The sequence below is a fragment of the Carica papaya genome, chromosome 5, assembly GCF_054855325.1.
Source record: "Carica papaya isolate Zhongbai chromosome 5, ASM5485532v1, whole genome shotgun sequence".
Lineage (NCBI taxonomy): Eukaryota > Viridiplantae > Streptophyta > Magnoliopsida > Brassicales > Caricaceae > Carica > Carica papaya.
Window position 1 is genome coordinate 31780339 of NC_142313.1, and position 16401 is coordinate 31796739.

The following is a 16401-nucleotide window of genomic DNA, read 5'->3' on the forward strand; positions in this document are numbered from 1 at the left end:
AAAAGTGTATGTATTTGCAGCGCAGAATGAAACATGAGCAATCATACCAGCTCCAATGCAACAGATTCTATCAGAACTCCGCAAGTTAAGGGTGCTTGGGCGAGAGTAGCACAAGGATGGGTGACCTACTGCGAAGTCCTTATATTTCACCCATTTTCTTAGGAAGTCCTCGTGTTGCACCCATTTTTTTGCAGATGATTCTTTCGACGATATGCGCGAGTTGAATTATGGTCCTCAGGTTTATTCGCAAATGTGAGTCACGGCGCTGTAGCATTTTACTTGATATTAGAACGAGAACGGGAGCTGCAGTGCGCTCGCACAAGGAAACAAATGACGGGAGGGGGACGAAAGGGGAATGAGTTTATCTATTTGCAGCGCGAAATTAAACAGATGAAATCATTCCAGCACTAATGCACCGGATCCCAACAGAACTCTGCAGTTAAGTGCGCTTGGGCGAGAGTTGTACTCGGATGGGTGACCTCTTGGGAAGTCCTCGTGTCGCACCAAATTTTTTTCAGACGGGTCGTTCGACGTTACGTGCGACTGGAACTAGGGTCCGCTGATTTATGCGCAAATGTGAGTCAAGAAGTAGGGGCATTTTAATCGATATTAGAACGAGAATGAGAGGTGAAGTGTGAACGCACAAGGAAACAAATGACGGGAGGGGGAAGAAAGGAGAAGGAGTGTATGTATTTGTAGCGCGAAATTAAACAGGTGCAATCATACCAGCACTAAAGCTCCGGATCCCATCAGAACTCCGCAGTTTAGTGTGCCTGGGCAAGAGTAGTACTTGGATGGGTGACCACTTGGGAAGCCCTCGTGTTGCACATATTTTTTTTCGGATGGGTTGTTCGACGTTACGCGCGAATGGAATTATAAACCGCTGGTTCATTTGCAAAGGTGAGTCACGGTGCCGGGGCATATTACTTGATATTAGAACAAGAAGGAGAGATACAGAGTGTATGCACAAGGAAACAAATGAAGGGAGGAGGGATGGAGGGAGAAAAAGTGTATGTATTTGCAGCGCAGAATGAAACATGAGCAATCATACCAGCACCAATGCGACGGGTTCTATCAGAACTCCGCAAGTTATGGGTGTTTGGGCGAGAGTAGCACTAGGATGGGTGACCTCCTGCGAAGTCCTTATATTTCACCCATTTTCTTAGAAAGTCCTCGTGTTTCACCCATTTTTTTGCAGATGATTCTTTCGACGATACGCGCGACTTGAATTATGGTCCTCAGGTTTACTCGCAAATGTGAGTCACGGCACCATAGCATTTTACTTGATATTAGAACGAGAACGGGAGGTGCAGTGCGCACGCACAAGGAAACAAATGACGGGAGGGGGAAGAAAGGAGAAGGAATTTATGTATTTACAGCGCGAAATTAAATGGGTGCTATCATACCAGCACTAATGCACCGGATCCCATCAAAACTCCGCAGTTAACTGTGCTTGGGCGAGAGTAGTACTCGGATGGGTGACCTCCTGGGAAGTCCTCGTATCGCAACAATTTTTTTTCAGATAGGTCGTTCGACTTTACGCGCGGCTGGAACTAGGGTCCGCTGGTTTATACGCAAATATGAGTCAAGAAGAAGGGGCATTTTAATCGATATTAGAACGAGAAGGAGAGATGCAGAGTGCACGCACAAGGAAACAAATAACGGGAGGGGGGATGGAGGGAGAAAAAGTGTATGTATTTGCAGCGCAGAATGAAACATGAGCAATCATACCAGCACCAATGCAACGGATTCTATCAGAACTCCGCAAGTTGAGGGTGATTGGGCGAGAGTAGCACTAGAATGGGTGAGCTCATGCGAAGTCCTTATATTTCACCCATTTTCTTAGGAAGTCCTCGTGTTCCACGAATTTTTTTGCAGATGATTCTTTCGACGATACGCGCGACCTGAATTATGGTCCTCAGGTTTATTCACAAATGTGAGTCACGGCACCGTAGCATTTTACTTGATATTAGAACGAGCACGGGAGGTGCAGTGCGCACGCACAAGGAAACAAATGACAGGAGGGGGAAGAAAGGAGAAGGAGTTTATGTATTTGCAGCGCGGAATTAAACGGGTGCGATCATACCAGCACTAATGCACCGGATCCCGTCAGAACTCCGCAGTTAAGTGTGCTTTGGCGAGAGTAGTACTCGGATTGGTGACCTCCTGGGAAGTCCTCGTGTCACACCAATTTTTTTTCAGACGGGTCGTTCGACGTTACGCGCGACTGGAACTAGGGTCCGCTGGTTTATACGCAAATGTGAGTCAAGAAGCAGGGGCATTTTAATCGATATTAGAACGAGAAGGAGAGGTGCAGTGTGAACGAACAAGGAAACAATTGATGGGAGGGGGAAGGAAGGAGAAGGAGTGTATGTATTTTCAGCAAGAAATGAAACAGGTGCGATCATACCAGCACTAATGCAACGGATTCTATCAGAGCTCCGTAGGTAAGGGTGCTTGGGGGAGAGTAGTACTAGCATGGGTTACCTCCTGCGAAGTCCTTATATTTCACCCATTTTCTTGTGAAGTCCTCGTGTTGCACCCATTTTTTTGCAGATGATTCTTTCGACCTTACGCGCGACTTTAATTATGGTCCGCAGATTTATTCGCAAATATGAGTCACGGCGCCGTGGCATTTTACTTGATATTAGAACGAGAACGGGAGGTGCAGTGCGCACGCACAACGAAACAAATGACGGGAGGGGGAAGAAAGGGGAATGAGTTTATGTATTTGCAGCCCAAAATTAAACAGGTGCGATCATACCAGCACTAATGCACCAGATCCCATCAGAACTCCGCAGTTATGTGTGCTTTGGCAAGAGTAGTACTCGGATTGGTGACCTCCTAGGAAGTCCTCGTGTCGCACTAATTTTTTTTTCAGACGGGTCGTTCGACGTTACGCACGACTGGAACAAGGGTCCACTGGTTTATACGCAAATGTGAGTCAAGAAGCAGGGGCATTTTAATCGATATTAGAACGAGAAAGAGAGATGCAGAGTGCGCGCACAAGGAAACAAATGACGCGAGGGGGGATGGAGGTAGAAAAAGTATATGTATTCGCAGCGCAGAATGAAACATGAGCAATCATACCAGCACCAATGCAACGGATTCCATCAGAACTCCGCAAGTTAAAGGTGCTTGGGCGAGAGTAGCACTAGGATGGGTGACTTCCTGCGAAGTCCTTATATTTCACCCATTTTCTTAGGAAGTCCTCATGTTGCACCCATTTTTTTGCAGATGATTCTTTCGACGATACGCGCGACTTGAATTATGGTCCTCAGGTTTATTCGCAAATGTGAGTCATGGCACCGTAGCATTTTACTTGATATTAGAACGAGCACGGGAGGTGCAGTGTATGTATTTGCAGCGCAGAATGAAACATGAGCAATCATACCAGCACCAATGCAACGGATTCTATCAGAACTCCGCAAGTTGAGGGTGCTTGGGCGAGAGTAGCACTAGAATGGGTGAGCTCATGCGAAGTCCTTATATTTCACCCATTTTCTTAGGAAGTCCTCGTTTTCCACCCATTTTTTTGCAGATGATTCTTTCGACGATACGCGCGACCTGAATTATGGTCCACAGGTTTATTCACAAATGTGAGTCACGGCACCGTAGCATTTTACTTTATATTAGAAGGAGCACGGGAGGTGCCGTGCGCACGCACAAGGAAACAAATGACAGGAGGGGGAAGAAAGGAGAAGGAGTTTAGTATTTGCAGCGCGGAATTAAACGGGTGCGATCATACCAGCACTAATGCACCGGATCCCGTCAGAACTCCGCAGTTAAGTGTGCTTTGGCGAGAGTAGTACTCGGATTGGTGACCTCCTGGGAAGTCCTCGTGTCGCACCAATTTTTTTTCAGACGGGTCGTTCGACGTTACGCGCGACTGGAACTAGGGTCCGCTGGTTTATACGCAAATGTGAGTCAAGAAGCAGGGGCATTTTAATCGATATTAGAACGAGAAGGAGAGGTGCAGTGTGAACGCACAAGGAAGCAATTGATGGGAGGGGGAGGGAAGGAGAAGGAGTGTATGTATTTTCAGCACGAAATGAAACAGGTGCGATCATACCAGCACTAATGGAACGGATTCTATCAGAACTCCGTAGGTAAGGTTGCTTGGGCGAGAGTAGTACTAGCATGGGTTACCTCCTGCGAAGTCTTTATATTTTACCCATTTTCTTGTGAAGTACTCGTGTTGCACCCGTTTTCTTTTTTTCAGATGTGCCGTTCGACGTTACGCACGACTTTAATTATGGTCCGCAGAATTATTCGCAAATGTGAGTCACAGCGCCGTGGCATTTTACTTCATATTTGAACGAGAACGAGAGGTGCAGTGCGCACGCACAAGGAAACAAATGACAGGAGGGGGAAGAAAGGAGAAGGAGTTTATGTATTTGCAGAGCGAAATTAAATCGGTGCAATCATACCAACACGAATGCACCGGATCCCATCAGAACTCCGCAGTTAAGTGTGCTTGGGCGAGATTAGTACTCAGATGGGTGACCTCCTGGGAAGTCCTCGTGTCGCATTAATTTTTTTTTTAGACGGGTCGTTCGACGTTACGCGCGACTGGAAGTAGGGACGCCTGGTTCATACGTAAATGTGAGTCAAGAAGCAGGGGCATTTTAATCGATATCTGAACGAGAAGGAGAGATGCAGAGTGCACGCACAAGGAAACAAATGACGGGAGGGGGGATGGAGGGAGAAAAAGTGTATGTATTTGCAGCGCAGAATGAAACATGAGCAATCATACCAGCACCAATGCAACGGATTCTTTCAGAACTCCGCAAGTTAAGGGTGCTTGGGCGAGAGTAGCACGAGGATGGGTGACCTCCTGCGAAGTCCTTATATTTCACCCATTTTCTTAAGAAGTCCTCGTGTTACACCCATTTTTTTGCAGATGATTCATTCGACGATACGCGCGACTTGAATTATGGTCCTCAGTTTTATTCGCAAATGTGAGTCACGGCACCGTAGCATTTTACTTGAATTAGAACGAGCACGGGAGGTGCAATGCGCACGCACAAGGAAACAAATGACGGGAGGGGGAAGAAAGGATAAGGAGTTTATGTATTTGCAGCGCGGAATTAAACGGGTGCGATCATACCAGTACTAATGCACCGGATCCAATCAGAAGTCCGCAGTTAAGTGTGCTTGGGCGAGAGTAGTACTCAGATGGGTGACCTCTTGGGAAGTCCTCGTGTCGCACCAATTTTTTTTCAGACGGGTCGTTCGACGTTACGCGCGACTGGAACTGGGGTCAACTGGTTTATACGCAATTGTGAGTCAAGAAGCAGGGGCATTTTAATCGATATTAGAATGAGAAGGAAAGGCGCAGTGTGAACGCACAAGGAAACAATTGATGGGAGGGGGAGGGAAGGAGAAGGAGTGTATGTATTTTCAGCACGAAATGAAATAGGTGCAATCATACCAGCACTAATGCAACGGATTCTATCAGAACTCCGTAGGTAAGGGTGCTTGGGCGAGAGTAGTTCTAGCATGGGTTACCTCCTGCGAAGTCCTTATATTTCACCGATTTTCTTGTGAAGTCCTCGTGTTGCACACATTTTCTTTTTTTCAGATGTGTCGTTCGACGTTACGCGCGACTTTAATTATGGTCCGCAGATTTATTCGCAAATGTGAGTCACGGCGCCGTGGCATTTTACATGATATTTGAACGACAACGAGAGGTGCAGTGCGCACGCACAAGGAAACAAATGACGGGAGGGGGAAGAAAGGAGAAGGAGTTTATTCATTTGCAGCGCGAAATTAAACAGGTGCGATCATACCATTACTAATGCACCGGTTCCCATCAGAACTCCGCAGTTAAGTGTGCTTGGACGAGAGTAGTACTCGGATGGGTGACCTCTTGGGAAGTCCTCGTGTCGCACTAATTTTTTTTTTTCAGACGGGTCGTTCGACGTTACGCGCGACTGGAACTAGGGTCCACTGGTTTATACGCAAATGTGAGTCAAGAAGCAGGAGCATTTTAATCGATATTAGAACGAGAAGGAGAGATGCAGACTGCACGCACAAGGAAACAAATGACGGGAGGAGGGATGGAGGGAGAAAAAGTGTATGTATTTGCAGCGCAGAATGAAATATGAGCAATCATACCAGCACCAATACAACGGATTCTATCAGAACTCCGCAAGTTAAGGGTGCTTGGGCGAGAGTAGAACTAGGATGGGTGACCTCCTGCGAAGTCCTTATATTTCACCCATGTTCTCAGGAAGTCCTCGTGTTGCACCCATTTTTTTGCAGATGATTCTTTCGACGATACGCGCGACTTGAATTATGGTCCTCAGGTTTATTCGCAAATGTGAGTCACGGCACCGTAGCATTTAACCTGATATTAGAACGAGCACGGGAGGTGCAGTGCGCACGCACAAGGAAATAAATGATGAGAGGGGGAAGAAAGGAGAAGGAGTTTACATATTTGCAGCGCAGAATTAAACGGGTGCGATCATACCAGCATTAATGCATCGGATTCCATCAGAACTTCGCAGTTATGTATGCTTGGGCGAGAGTAGTACTCGGATGGGTGACCTCCTGGGAAGTCCTCGTGTCGCACCAATTTTTTTTCAGACGGGTCGTTCGACTTTACGCGCGATTGGAACTAGGGTCCGCTGGTTTATACACAAATGTGAGTCAAGAAGCAGGGGCATTTTAATTGATATTAGAACGAGAAGGAGAGATGCAGAGTGCACGTACAAGGAAACAAATGACGGGAGGGGGGATGGAGGGAGAAAAAGTGTATGTATTTGCAGCGCAGAATGAAACATGAGCAATCATACCAGCACCAATGCAACGGATTCTTTCAGAACTCCACAAGTTAAGGGTGCTTGGGCGAGAGTAGCACTAGGATGGGTGACCACCTGCGAAGTCCTTATATTTCACCCATTTTCTTAAGAAGTCCTCGTGTTGCACCCATTTTTTTGCAGATGATTCATTCGACGATACGCGCGACTTGAATTATGGTCCTCAGGTTTATTCGCAAATGTGAGTCATGGCACCGTAGCATTTTACTTGATATTAGAACGAGAACGGGAGGTGCAGTGCGCATGCACAAGGAAACAAATAACGGGAGGGGGAAGAAAGGAGAAGGAATTTATGTATTTGCAGCGCGGAATTAAACGAGTGCGATCATACCAGCACTATGCACCGGATCCCATCAGAACTCAGCAGTTAAGTGTACTTGGGCGAGAGTAGTACTCGGATGGGTGACCTCCTGGGAAGTCCTTGTGTCGCACAAATTTTTTTTCAAACGGGTCGAGAATGAGAGGTGAAGTGTGAACGCACAAGGAAACAAATGACGGGAGGGGGAAGAAAGGAGGAGTGTATGTATTTGCGGTGCGAAATTAAAGAGGTGCGATCATACCAGCACTAAAGCCCCGGATCCCATCAGAACTCCGCAATTAAGTGTGCTTGGGCGAGAGTAGTACTCAGATGGGTGACAACCTAGGAAGCCCTCGTGTTGCACCTATGTTTTTTCGGATGGGTTGTTCGACGTTACGCGCGAATGGAATTATATACCGCTGGTTCATTTGCAAAGGTGAGTCACGGTGTCGGGGCATATTACTTGATATTAGAACGAGAAAGATAGATGCAGAGTGCACGCACAAGGAAACAAATGACGGGAGGGGGGATGGGAGGAGAAAGAGTGTATGTATTTGCAGCGCAGAATGAAACATGAGGGATCATACCAGCACTAATGCAACGGATTCTATTAGAACTCCGCAGTTAAGGGTGCTTGGGCGAGAAAAGTACTCGGATGGGTGACCTCCTGCGAAGTCCTTATATTTCACCCATTTTCTTAGGAAGTACTCGTGTTGCACCCATTTTTTTGCAGATGATTCTTTCGACGATACGCGCAACTTGAATTATGGTCCTCAGATTTATTCGCAAATGTGAGTCACGGCACCGTAGTATTTTACTTGATATTAGAACGAGCACGGGAGGTGCATTGCGCACGCACAAGGAAACAAATGACGGGAGGGGAAAGAAAGGAGAAGGAGTTTATTTACTTGCAGCGCGGAATTAAACGGGTGCGATCATACCAGCACTAATGCACTGGATCCCATCAGAACTCTGCAGTTAAGTGTGCTTGGGCGAGAGTAGTACTCGGATGGGTGACCTCATGGGAAGTCCTCGTGTCGCACCAATTTTTTTTCAGACGGGTCATTCGACGTTACGCACGACTGGAACTATGGTCCGCTGGTTTATACACAAATATAAGTCAAGAATTAGGGGCATTTTAATCGATATTAGAACGAGAATGAGAGGTGCATTGTGAACGCACAAGGAAACAAATGATGGGAGGGGGGAGGGAAGAAGGAGTGTATGTATTTTCAGCACGAAATTAAACAAGTGCGGTCACACCAGCACAAATGCACCGGATCCCATCAGAACTCCGCAGTTAAGTGTACTTTGGCAAAAGTAGTACAATGATGGGTTACCTCCTGGGAAGTTCTCGTGCTGCACCCATTTTCTTTTTTTCAGATGTGCCGTTCGACGTTACGAGCGACTTTAATTATGGTCCGCAGATTTATTCACAAATGTGAGTCACGGCACCGTGGCATTTTACTTTATATTTGAACGAGAACGAGAGGTGCAGTGCGCACGCACAAGGAAAAAAATACGGGAGGGGGAAGAAAGGAGAAGGAGTTTATGTATTTGCAGCGCGAAATAAAACAGGTGCGATCATACCAGCACTAATACAACGGATTCTATCAGAACTCCGTAGGTAAGGGTGCTTGGGCAAGAGTAGTACTAGCATGGGTTACCTCCTGGGAAGTCCTTATATTTCATCCATTTTCTTGTGAAGTCCTCGTGTTGCACCCATTTTTTTGCAGATGATTCTTTCGACGTTACGCGCGACTTGAATTATGGTCCTCAGGTTTATTCGCAAATGTGAGTCACGGCGCTGTACCATTTTACTTGATATTAAAACGAAAACGGGAGGTTCAGTGCGCACGCACAAGGAAACAAATTACGGGAGGGGGAAGAAAGGAGAAGGAGTTTATGTATTTGCAGCGCGAAATGAAACAGGTGCGATCATACCAGCACTAAGTCAACGGATTCTATCAGAACTCAGTAGGTAAGGGTGTTTAAGCGAGAGTAGTACAAGCATGGGTTACCTCCTGGGAAGTCCTTATATTTCACCCATTTTCTTGTGAAGTCCTTGTGTTGCACCCATTTTTTTGCAGATGATTCTTTCGACGTAACGCGCGACTTGAATTATGGTCCTCAGGTTTATTCGCAAATATGAGTCACGGCGCTGTAGCATTTTACTTGATAGTAGAACGAGAACGGGAGGTGCAGTGCGCACGTATAAGGAAACAAATGACGGGAGGGGGAAGAAAGGGGAATGAGTTTATGTATTTGCAGCGCGAAATTAAACAGGTGCGATCATTCCAGCATTAATGCTCTGGATCCCATCAGAACTCCGCAGTGAAGTGTGCTTGGGCGAGATTAGTAATCGGATGGGTGACCTCCTGGGAAGTCCTCGTGTCGCACCAATTTTTTTTCAGACGGGTCGTTCGACGTTACACACCTCTGGAACTAGGGTCCGCTGGTTTATACGCAAATGGGAGTCAAGAAGCAGGGGCATTTTAATCGATATTAGGACGAGAATGAGAGGTGAAGTGTGAACGCACAAGGAAACAAATGAAAGGAGGGGGAAGAAAGGAGAAGGAGTGTATGTATTTGCAGCGCGAAAGTGAACAGGTGCGATCATACCAGCACTAAAGCTCCGGATCCCATCAGAACTCCGCAGTTAAGTGTGTTGGGGCGAGCATAGTACTCGGATGGGTGACCACTTGGGAAGCCCTCGTGTTGCACCCATTTTTCTCAGATGGGTTGTTAGACGTTACGCGCGAATAGAATTATAAACCGCTGGTTCATTTACAAAGATGAGTCACGGTGCCGGGGCATATTACTTGATATTAGAACGAGAAAGAGAAATGCAGAGTGCACGCACAAGGAAACAAATGACGGGATGGGGGATGGGAGGAGAAAGAGTGTATGTATTTGCAGTGCATAATGAAACATGAGGGATCATACCAGCACTAATGCAACGGATTCTATCAGACCTCCGCAGTTAAGGGTGCTTGGGCGAGAAAAGTACTCGGATGGGTGACCTCCTGCGAAGTCCTTATATTTCACCCATTTTCTTGGGAGGTCCTCGTGTTGCACCCATCTTTTTGCAGATGATTCTTTCGACTTTACGCGCGACTTTATTTATGGTCCGCAGGTTTATTCGCAAATGTGAGTCACGGCGCCGTGGCATTTTACTTGATATTAGAACGAGTACGGGAGGTGCAGTGCGCACGCACAAGGAAACAAATGACGGGAGGAGGAAGAACAGAGAAGGAGTGTATGTATTTGAAGTGCAAAATTAAACAAGTGGCATCATGCCAGCACTAATGCACTGGATCCCATCAGAACTCTGCAGTTAAGTGTGCTTGGGCGAGAGTAGTACTCGAATGGGTGACCTCTTGGGAAGTCCTCGTATCGCAACAATTTTTTTTCAGATTGGTCGTTCGACGTTACGTGCGACTGGAACTATGGTCCGCTGGTTTATACGCAAATGTGAGTCAAGAATCAGGGGCATTTTAATCGATATTCGAACGAGAAGGAGAGGTGCAGTGTGAACGCACAAGGAAACAAATGATGGGAGGGGGGGAGGGAAGAAGGAGTGTATGTATTTTCAACACGAAATTAAACAGGTGCGGTCACACCAGCACTAATGCACCGGATCCCATCAGAACTCCGCAGTTAAGTGTGCTTTGGCGAAAGTAGTACAATGATGGGTTACCCCCTGGGATGTTCTCGTGTTCCACCCATTTTCTTTTTTTCAGATGTGCTGTTCGACGTTACGCGCGACTTTAATTATGGTCCGAAGGTTTTTTCGCAAATGTGAGTCAAGGCGCCGTGGCATTTTACTTGATATTTGAACGAGAACGAGAGGTGCAGTGCGCACGCACAAGGAAACAAATGACGGGATGGGGAAGAAAGGAGAAGGAGTTTATGTATTTGCAGCGCAGAATTAAACGGTTGCGATCATACCAGCACTAATGCACCGGATCCCATCAGAACTCCGCAGTTAAGTGTGCATGGGTGAGAGTAGTACTCGAATGGGTGACCTCATGGGAAGTCCTCATGTCGCACCAATTTTTTTTCAGACGGGTCGTTCGACGTTACGCGCGACTGGAACTGGGGTCCGCTTGTTTATAGGCAAATGTGAGTCAAGAAGCAGGGGCATTTTAATCGATATTAGAACGAGAAGGAGAGGTGCAGTGTGAACGCACAAGGAAACAAATGATGGGAGGGGGAGGGAAGGAGAAGGAGTGTATGTATTTTCAGCACGAAATGAAACAGGTGCGATCATACCAGCACTAATGCAACGGATTCTATCAGAACTCCGTAGGTAAGGGTGCTTGGGCGAGAGTAGTACTAGCATGGGTTACCTCCTGCGAAGTCCTTATATTTCACCCATTTTCTTGTGAAGTCCTCGTGTTGCACCCATTTTTTTGCAGATAATTCTTTCGACGTTACGTGCGACTTGAATTATGGTCCTCAGGTTTATTCGCAAATGTGAGTCACGGCGCTGTAGCATTTTACTTGATATTAGAACGAGAACGGGAGGTGCAGTGCGCACGCACAAGAAAACAAATGACGGGAGGGGGAAGAAAGGGGAATGAGTTTATGTATTTGCAGCGCAAAATTAAACAGGTGCGATCATACCAGCACTAATGCACCGGATCCCATCAGAACTCCGCAGTTAAGTGTGCTTTGGCGAGAGTAGTACTCGTATGGGTGACCTCTTGGGAAGTCCTCATGTCGCACTAATTTTTTTTTTCAGACGGGTCGTTCGACGTTACGCGCGACTGGAACTAGAGTCCACTGTTTTATACGCAAATGTGAGTCAAGAAGTAGGGGCATTTTAATCGATATTAGAATGAAAAGGAGAGATGCAGAGTGCACGCACAAGGAAACAAATGACGGGAGGGGGGGATGGAGGGATAAAAAGTGTATGTATTTGCAGCGTAGAATGAAACATTAGCAATCATACCAGCACTAATGCAACGGATTCTATCAGAACTCCGCAAGTTAAGGGTGCTTGGGCGAGAGTAGCACTAGGATGGGTGACCTCTTGCGAAGTCCTTATATTTCACCCATTTTCTTAGGAAGTCCTCGTGTTGCACCCATTTTTTTGCAGATGATTCTTTCGATGATACGCGCGACTTGAATTATGGTCCTCAGGTTTATTCGCAAATGTGTTGCACCAATTTTTTTCCAGACGGGTCGTTCGACGTTACGCGCAACTGGAACTAGGGTCTGCTGGTTTATACGCAAATGTGAGTCAAGAAGCAGGGGCATTTTAATCGATATTAGAACGAGAATGAGAGGTGAAGTGTGAACGCACAAGGAAACAAATGACCGGAGGGGGAAGAAAGGAGAAGGAGTGTATGTATTTGCAGCGCGAAATTAAAGAGGTGCGATCATACCAGCACTAAAGCCCCGGATCCCATCAGAACTCCGCACTTAAGTGTGCTTGGGCGAGAGTAGTACTCGGATGGGTGACAACTTGGGAAGCCCTCGTGTTGCACCTATTTTTTTCGGATGGGTTTGTCGACGTTACGCGCGAATGGAATTATAAACAACTGGTTCATTTGCAAAGGTGAGTCACAGTGCTGGGGCATATTACTTGATATTATAACGAGAAAGAGAGATGCAAAGTGCACGCACAAGGAAACAAATGACGGGAGGGGGGACGGGAGGAGAAAGAGTGTATGTATTTGCAGTGCAGAATGAAACATGAGGGATCATACCAGCACTAATGCAACGGATTCTATCAGAACTCCGCAGTTAAGGGTGCTCGGGCGAGAAAAGAACTCGGATGGGTGACCTCCTGCGAAGTCCTTATATTTCACCCATTTTCTTGGGAGGTCCTCGTGTTGCACCCATCTTTTTGCAGATGATTCTTTCGACGTTACGCGCGACTTGATTTATGGTTCGCAGGTTTATTCGCAAATGTGAGTCACGGCGCCGTGGCATTTTACTTGATATTAGAACGAGTACGGGAGGTGTAGTGCGCACGCACAAGGAAACAAATGACGGGATGAGGAACAAAAGAGAAGGAGTGTATATATTTGAAGCGCAAAACTAAACAAGTGGCATCATACCAGCACTAATGCACTGGATCCCATCAGAACTCTGCAGTTAAGTGTGCATGGGCGAGAGTAGTACTCGGATGGGTGACCTCTTGGGAAGTCCTCGTATCGCAACAATTTTTTTTCAGATGGGTCGTTCGACTGGAACTAGAGTCCGCTGGTTTATACGCAAATGTGAGTCAAGAAGAAGGGGTATTTTAATCGATATTAGAACGAGAAGGAGAGGTGCAGTGTGAACGCACAAGGAAACAATTGATGGGAGGGGGAGGGAAGAAGAAGGAGTGTATGTATTCTCAACACGAAATGAAACAGGTGCGATCATACCAGCACTAATGCAACAGATTCTATCAGAACTCCGTAGGAAAGGGTGCTTGGGCGAGAGTAGTACTAGCATGGGTTACCTCCTGCGAAGTCCTTATATTTCACCCATTTTCTTGTGAAGTCCTTTTGTTGCACCCATTTTTTTGCAAATGATTATTTCGACGTTACGCGCGACTTGAATTATGGTCCTCATGTTTATTCGCAAATGTGAGTCACGGCGCCATGGCATTTTACTTGATATTAGAATGAGAACGGGAGGTGCAGTGCGCACGCACAAGGAAACAAATGACGGGAGGGGGAAGAAAGGGGAATGAGTTTATGTATTTGCAGCGCGAAATTAAACAGGTGCGATCATACCAGCACTAATGCACCGGATCCCATCAGAACTCCGCAGTTATGTGTGCTTGGGCGAGATTAGTACTCGGATGGATGACCTCCTAGGAAGTCCTCGTGTCGCACCAATTTTTTTTCAGACGGGTTGTTTGACGTTACGCACGTCTGGAACTAGGGTCCGCTGGTTTATACGCAAATCTGAGTCAAGAAGCAGGGGCATTTTAATCGATATTAGAACGAGAATGAGAGGTGAAGTGTGAACGCACAAGGAAAAAAATGACGGGAGGTGGAAGAAAGGAGAAGGAGTGTATGTATTTGGAGCGTGAAATTAAACAGGTCCGATCATACCAGCACTAAAGCTCCGAATCCCATCAGAACTCCGCAGTTAAGTGTGCTTAGGCGAGAGTAGTACTCGGATGGGTGACCACTTGGGAAGCCCTCGTGTTGCACCAAATTTTTTTCGGATGGGTTGTTCGACGTTACGCGCGAATGGAATTATAAACCGCTGGTTCATTTGCAAAGGTTAGTCGCGGTGCTGGGGCATATTACTTGATATTAGAACGAGAAAGAGAGATGCAGAGTGCACGCACAAGGAAACAAATGACGGGAGGGGGGATGGAAGGAGAAAGAGTGTATGTATTTGCAATGCAGAATAAAACATGAGGGATCATACAAGCACTAATGCAACGGATTCTATCAGAACTCCGTAGGTAAGGGTGCTTGGGCGAGAGTAGTACTAGCATGGGTTACGTCCTGCGAAGTCCTTATATTTCACCCATTTTCTTGTGAAGTCCTCGTGTTGTACCCAGTTTTTTACAGATGATTCTTTCGATGTTATGCGCGACTTGAATTATGGTCCTCAGGTTTATTCGCAAATGTGAGTCACGGCGCCGTGGCATATTACTTGATATTAGAACGAGAACGGGAGGTGCAGTGCACACGCACAAGGAAACAAATTACGGGAGGGGGAAGAAAGGGGAATGAGTTTATGTATTTGCAGCGCGAAATTAAACAGGTGCGATCACACCATCATTAATGCACCGGATCCCATCAGAACTCCGCAGTTATGTGTGCTTGGGCGAGATTAGTACTCGGATGGCTGACCTCCTGGGAAGTCCTCGTGTCGCACCAATTTTTTTCAGACGGGTCGTTCGACGTTACGCGCGTCTGGAACTAGGGTCCACTGGTTTATACGCAAATGTGAGTCAAGAAGCAGGGGCATTTTAATCGATATTAGAACGAGAATGAGAGGTGAAGTGTGAACGCAAAAGGAAACAAATGACGGGAGGGGGAAGAAAGGAGAAGGAGTGTATGTATTTGCAGTGCGAAATTAAATAGGTGCGATCATACTAGCCCTAAAGCTCTGGATCCCATCAGAACTCCGCAGTTAAGTGTGCTTGGGCGAGAGTAGTACTCGGATGGGTGACCACTTGGGAAGCCCTAGTGTTGCACCAATTTTATTCAGATGGGTTGTTCGACGTTACGCGCGAATGGAATTATAAATCACTGGTTCATTTGCAAAGGTGAGTCACGTTGCCGAGGCATATGACTTGATATTAGAACGAGAAAGAGAGATGCAGAGTTCACGCACAAGGAAACAAATGACGGGAGGGGGAAGAAAGGAGAAGGAGTTTATGTATTTGCTGCGCGAAATTAAACAGGTGCGATCATACTAGCACTAATACAACCGATCCCATCATAACTCCGCAGTTAAGTGTGCTTGGGCGAGAGTAGTACTCGGATGGGTGACCACTTGGGAAGTTCTTGTGTTGCACCCATTTTTTTGCAGATGATTCTTTCGACGTTACGCGCGACTTGAATTTTGGTCCTCAGGTTTATTCGCAAATGTGAGTCACGGCGTCGTAACATTTTACTTGATATTAAAATGAGCACGGGAGGTACAGTGCGCACGCACAAGGATACAAATGACGGGAGGGGGAAGAAAGGAGAAGGAGTTTATGTATTTGCAGCGCGAAATTAAACAGGTGCGATCATACCAGCACTACTGCACTGGATCCCATCAGAACTCTGCAGTTAAGTGTGGTTGGGCGAGAGTAGTACTCGGATGGCTGACCACTTGGGAAGTCCTCGTATTGCAACAATTTTTTTTCGGATGGGTCGTTTGACGTTACGTGCGACTGGAACTATGGTCCACTTGTTTATACGCAAATGTGAGTCAAGAAGTAGGGGCATATTAATCGATATTAGAACGAGAAAAAGAGGTGCAGTGTGAACGCACAAGGAAACAAATGATGGGAGGGGGGAGGGAAGGAGAAGGAGTGTATGTATTTTCAGCACGAAATAAAACAGGTGCTATCACACCAGCACAAATATACCGGATCCCATCAGAACTCCGCAGTTAAGTGTGCTTTGGCGAAAGTAGTACAAGGATGGGTTACCTCCTGGGAAGTTCTCGTGTTGCACCCATTTTTTTTTCCAGATGTGCCATTCGACGTTACGCGCGACTTTAATTATAGTCCGCAGATTTATTCGAAAATGTGAGTCACTGCGCCGTGGCATTTTACTTGATATTTATACGAGAACGAGAGGTGCAGTGCACACGCAC

The 16401-nt window shown here is 46.5% G+C and overlaps 1 non-coding gene and 29 pseudogenes across 1 annotated transcript; all 30 read left to right on the forward strand.

The window, feature by feature from the left end:
- Positions 1–388: 388 nt before the first annotated feature.
- Positions 389–507, forward strand: LOC148265290 (5S ribosomal RNA; annotated as a pseudogene).
- A 205-nt stretch (positions 508–712) lies between these two features.
- LOC148265291 (5S ribosomal RNA) lies at positions 713–831 on the forward strand (annotated as a pseudogene).
- A 561-nt stretch (positions 832–1392) lies between these two features.
- Positions 1393–1511, forward strand: LOC148265292 (5S ribosomal RNA; annotated as a pseudogene).
- Positions 1512–2072: 561 nt separating this feature from the next.
- Positions 2073–2191, forward strand: LOC148265293 (5S ribosomal RNA; annotated as a pseudogene).
- Positions 2192–2750: 559 nt separating this feature from the next.
- On the forward strand, positions 2751–2869 carry LOC148265294 (5S ribosomal RNA; annotated as a pseudogene).
- An 865-nt stretch (positions 2870–3734) lies between these two features.
- On the forward strand, positions 3735–3853 carry LOC148265295 (5S ribosomal RNA; annotated as a pseudogene).
- A 563-nt stretch (positions 3854–4416) lies between these two features.
- On the forward strand, positions 4417–4535 carry LOC148265296 (5S ribosomal RNA; annotated as a pseudogene).
- A 561-nt stretch (positions 4536–5096) lies between these two features.
- Positions 5097–5215, forward strand: LOC148265297 (5S ribosomal RNA; annotated as a pseudogene).
- Positions 5216–5778: 563 nt separating this feature from the next.
- LOC148265298 (5S ribosomal RNA) lies at positions 5779–5897 on the forward strand (annotated as a pseudogene).
- A 564-nt stretch (positions 5898–6461) lies between these two features.
- Positions 6462–6580, forward strand: LOC148265299 (5S ribosomal RNA; annotated as a pseudogene).
- A 561-nt stretch (positions 6581–7141) lies between these two features.
- Positions 7142–7259, forward strand: LOC148265300 (5S ribosomal RNA; annotated as a pseudogene).
- Positions 7260–7370: 111 nt separating this feature from the next.
- LOC148265301 (5S ribosomal RNA) lies at positions 7371–7489 on the forward strand (annotated as a pseudogene).
- A 560-nt stretch (positions 7490–8049) lies between these two features.
- On the forward strand, positions 8050–8168 carry LOC148265302 (5S ribosomal RNA). The gene has a single exon (XR_015820276.1). It is a non-coding gene; the product is annotated as a 5S ribosomal RNA (ribosomal RNA).
- A 203-nt stretch (positions 8169–8371) lies between these two features.
- Positions 8372–8490, forward strand: LOC148265303 (5S ribosomal RNA; annotated as a pseudogene).
- Positions 8491–8698: 208 nt separating this feature from the next.
- On the forward strand, positions 8699–8817 carry LOC148265304 (5S ribosomal RNA; annotated as a pseudogene).
- Positions 8818–9406: 589 nt separating this feature from the next.
- LOC148265305 (5S ribosomal RNA) lies at positions 9407–9525 on the forward strand (annotated as a pseudogene).
- A 205-nt stretch (positions 9526–9730) lies between these two features.
- On the forward strand, positions 9731–9849 carry LOC148265306 (5S ribosomal RNA; annotated as a pseudogene).
- Positions 9850–10409: 560 nt separating this feature from the next.
- LOC148265307 (5S ribosomal RNA) lies at positions 10410–10527 on the forward strand (annotated as a pseudogene).
- Positions 10528–10731: 204 nt separating this feature from the next.
- On the forward strand, positions 10732–10850 carry LOC148265308 (5S ribosomal RNA; annotated as a pseudogene).
- A 209-nt stretch (positions 10851–11059) lies between these two features.
- Positions 11060–11178, forward strand: LOC148265309 (5S ribosomal RNA; annotated as a pseudogene).
- A 559-nt stretch (positions 11179–11737) lies between these two features.
- On the forward strand, positions 11738–11856 carry LOC148265310 (5S ribosomal RNA; annotated as a pseudogene).
- A 645-nt stretch (positions 11857–12501) lies between these two features.
- Positions 12502–12620, forward strand: LOC148265311 (5S ribosomal RNA; annotated as a pseudogene).
- A 560-nt stretch (positions 12621–13180) lies between these two features.
- On the forward strand, positions 13181–13298 carry LOC148265312 (5S ribosomal RNA; annotated as a pseudogene).
- A 547-nt stretch (positions 13299–13845) lies between these two features.
- LOC148265313 (5S ribosomal RNA) lies at positions 13846–13964 on the forward strand (annotated as a pseudogene).
- Positions 13965–14169: 205 nt separating this feature from the next.
- On the forward strand, positions 14170–14288 carry LOC148265314 (5S ribosomal RNA; annotated as a pseudogene).
- A 560-nt stretch (positions 14289–14848) lies between these two features.
- LOC148265315 (5S ribosomal RNA) lies at positions 14849–14967 on the forward strand (annotated as a pseudogene).
- Positions 14968–15171: 204 nt separating this feature from the next.
- LOC148265316 (5S ribosomal RNA) lies at positions 15172–15290 on the forward strand (annotated as a pseudogene).
- Positions 15291–15494: 204 nt separating this feature from the next.
- LOC148265317 (5S ribosomal RNA) lies at positions 15495–15613 on the forward strand (annotated as a pseudogene).
- Positions 15614–15818: 205 nt separating this feature from the next.
- LOC148265318 (5S ribosomal RNA) lies at positions 15819–15937 on the forward strand (annotated as a pseudogene).
- A 206-nt stretch (positions 15938–16143) lies between these two features.
- On the forward strand, positions 16144–16262 carry LOC148265319 (5S ribosomal RNA; annotated as a pseudogene).
- Positions 16263–16401: the final 139 nt, after the last annotated feature.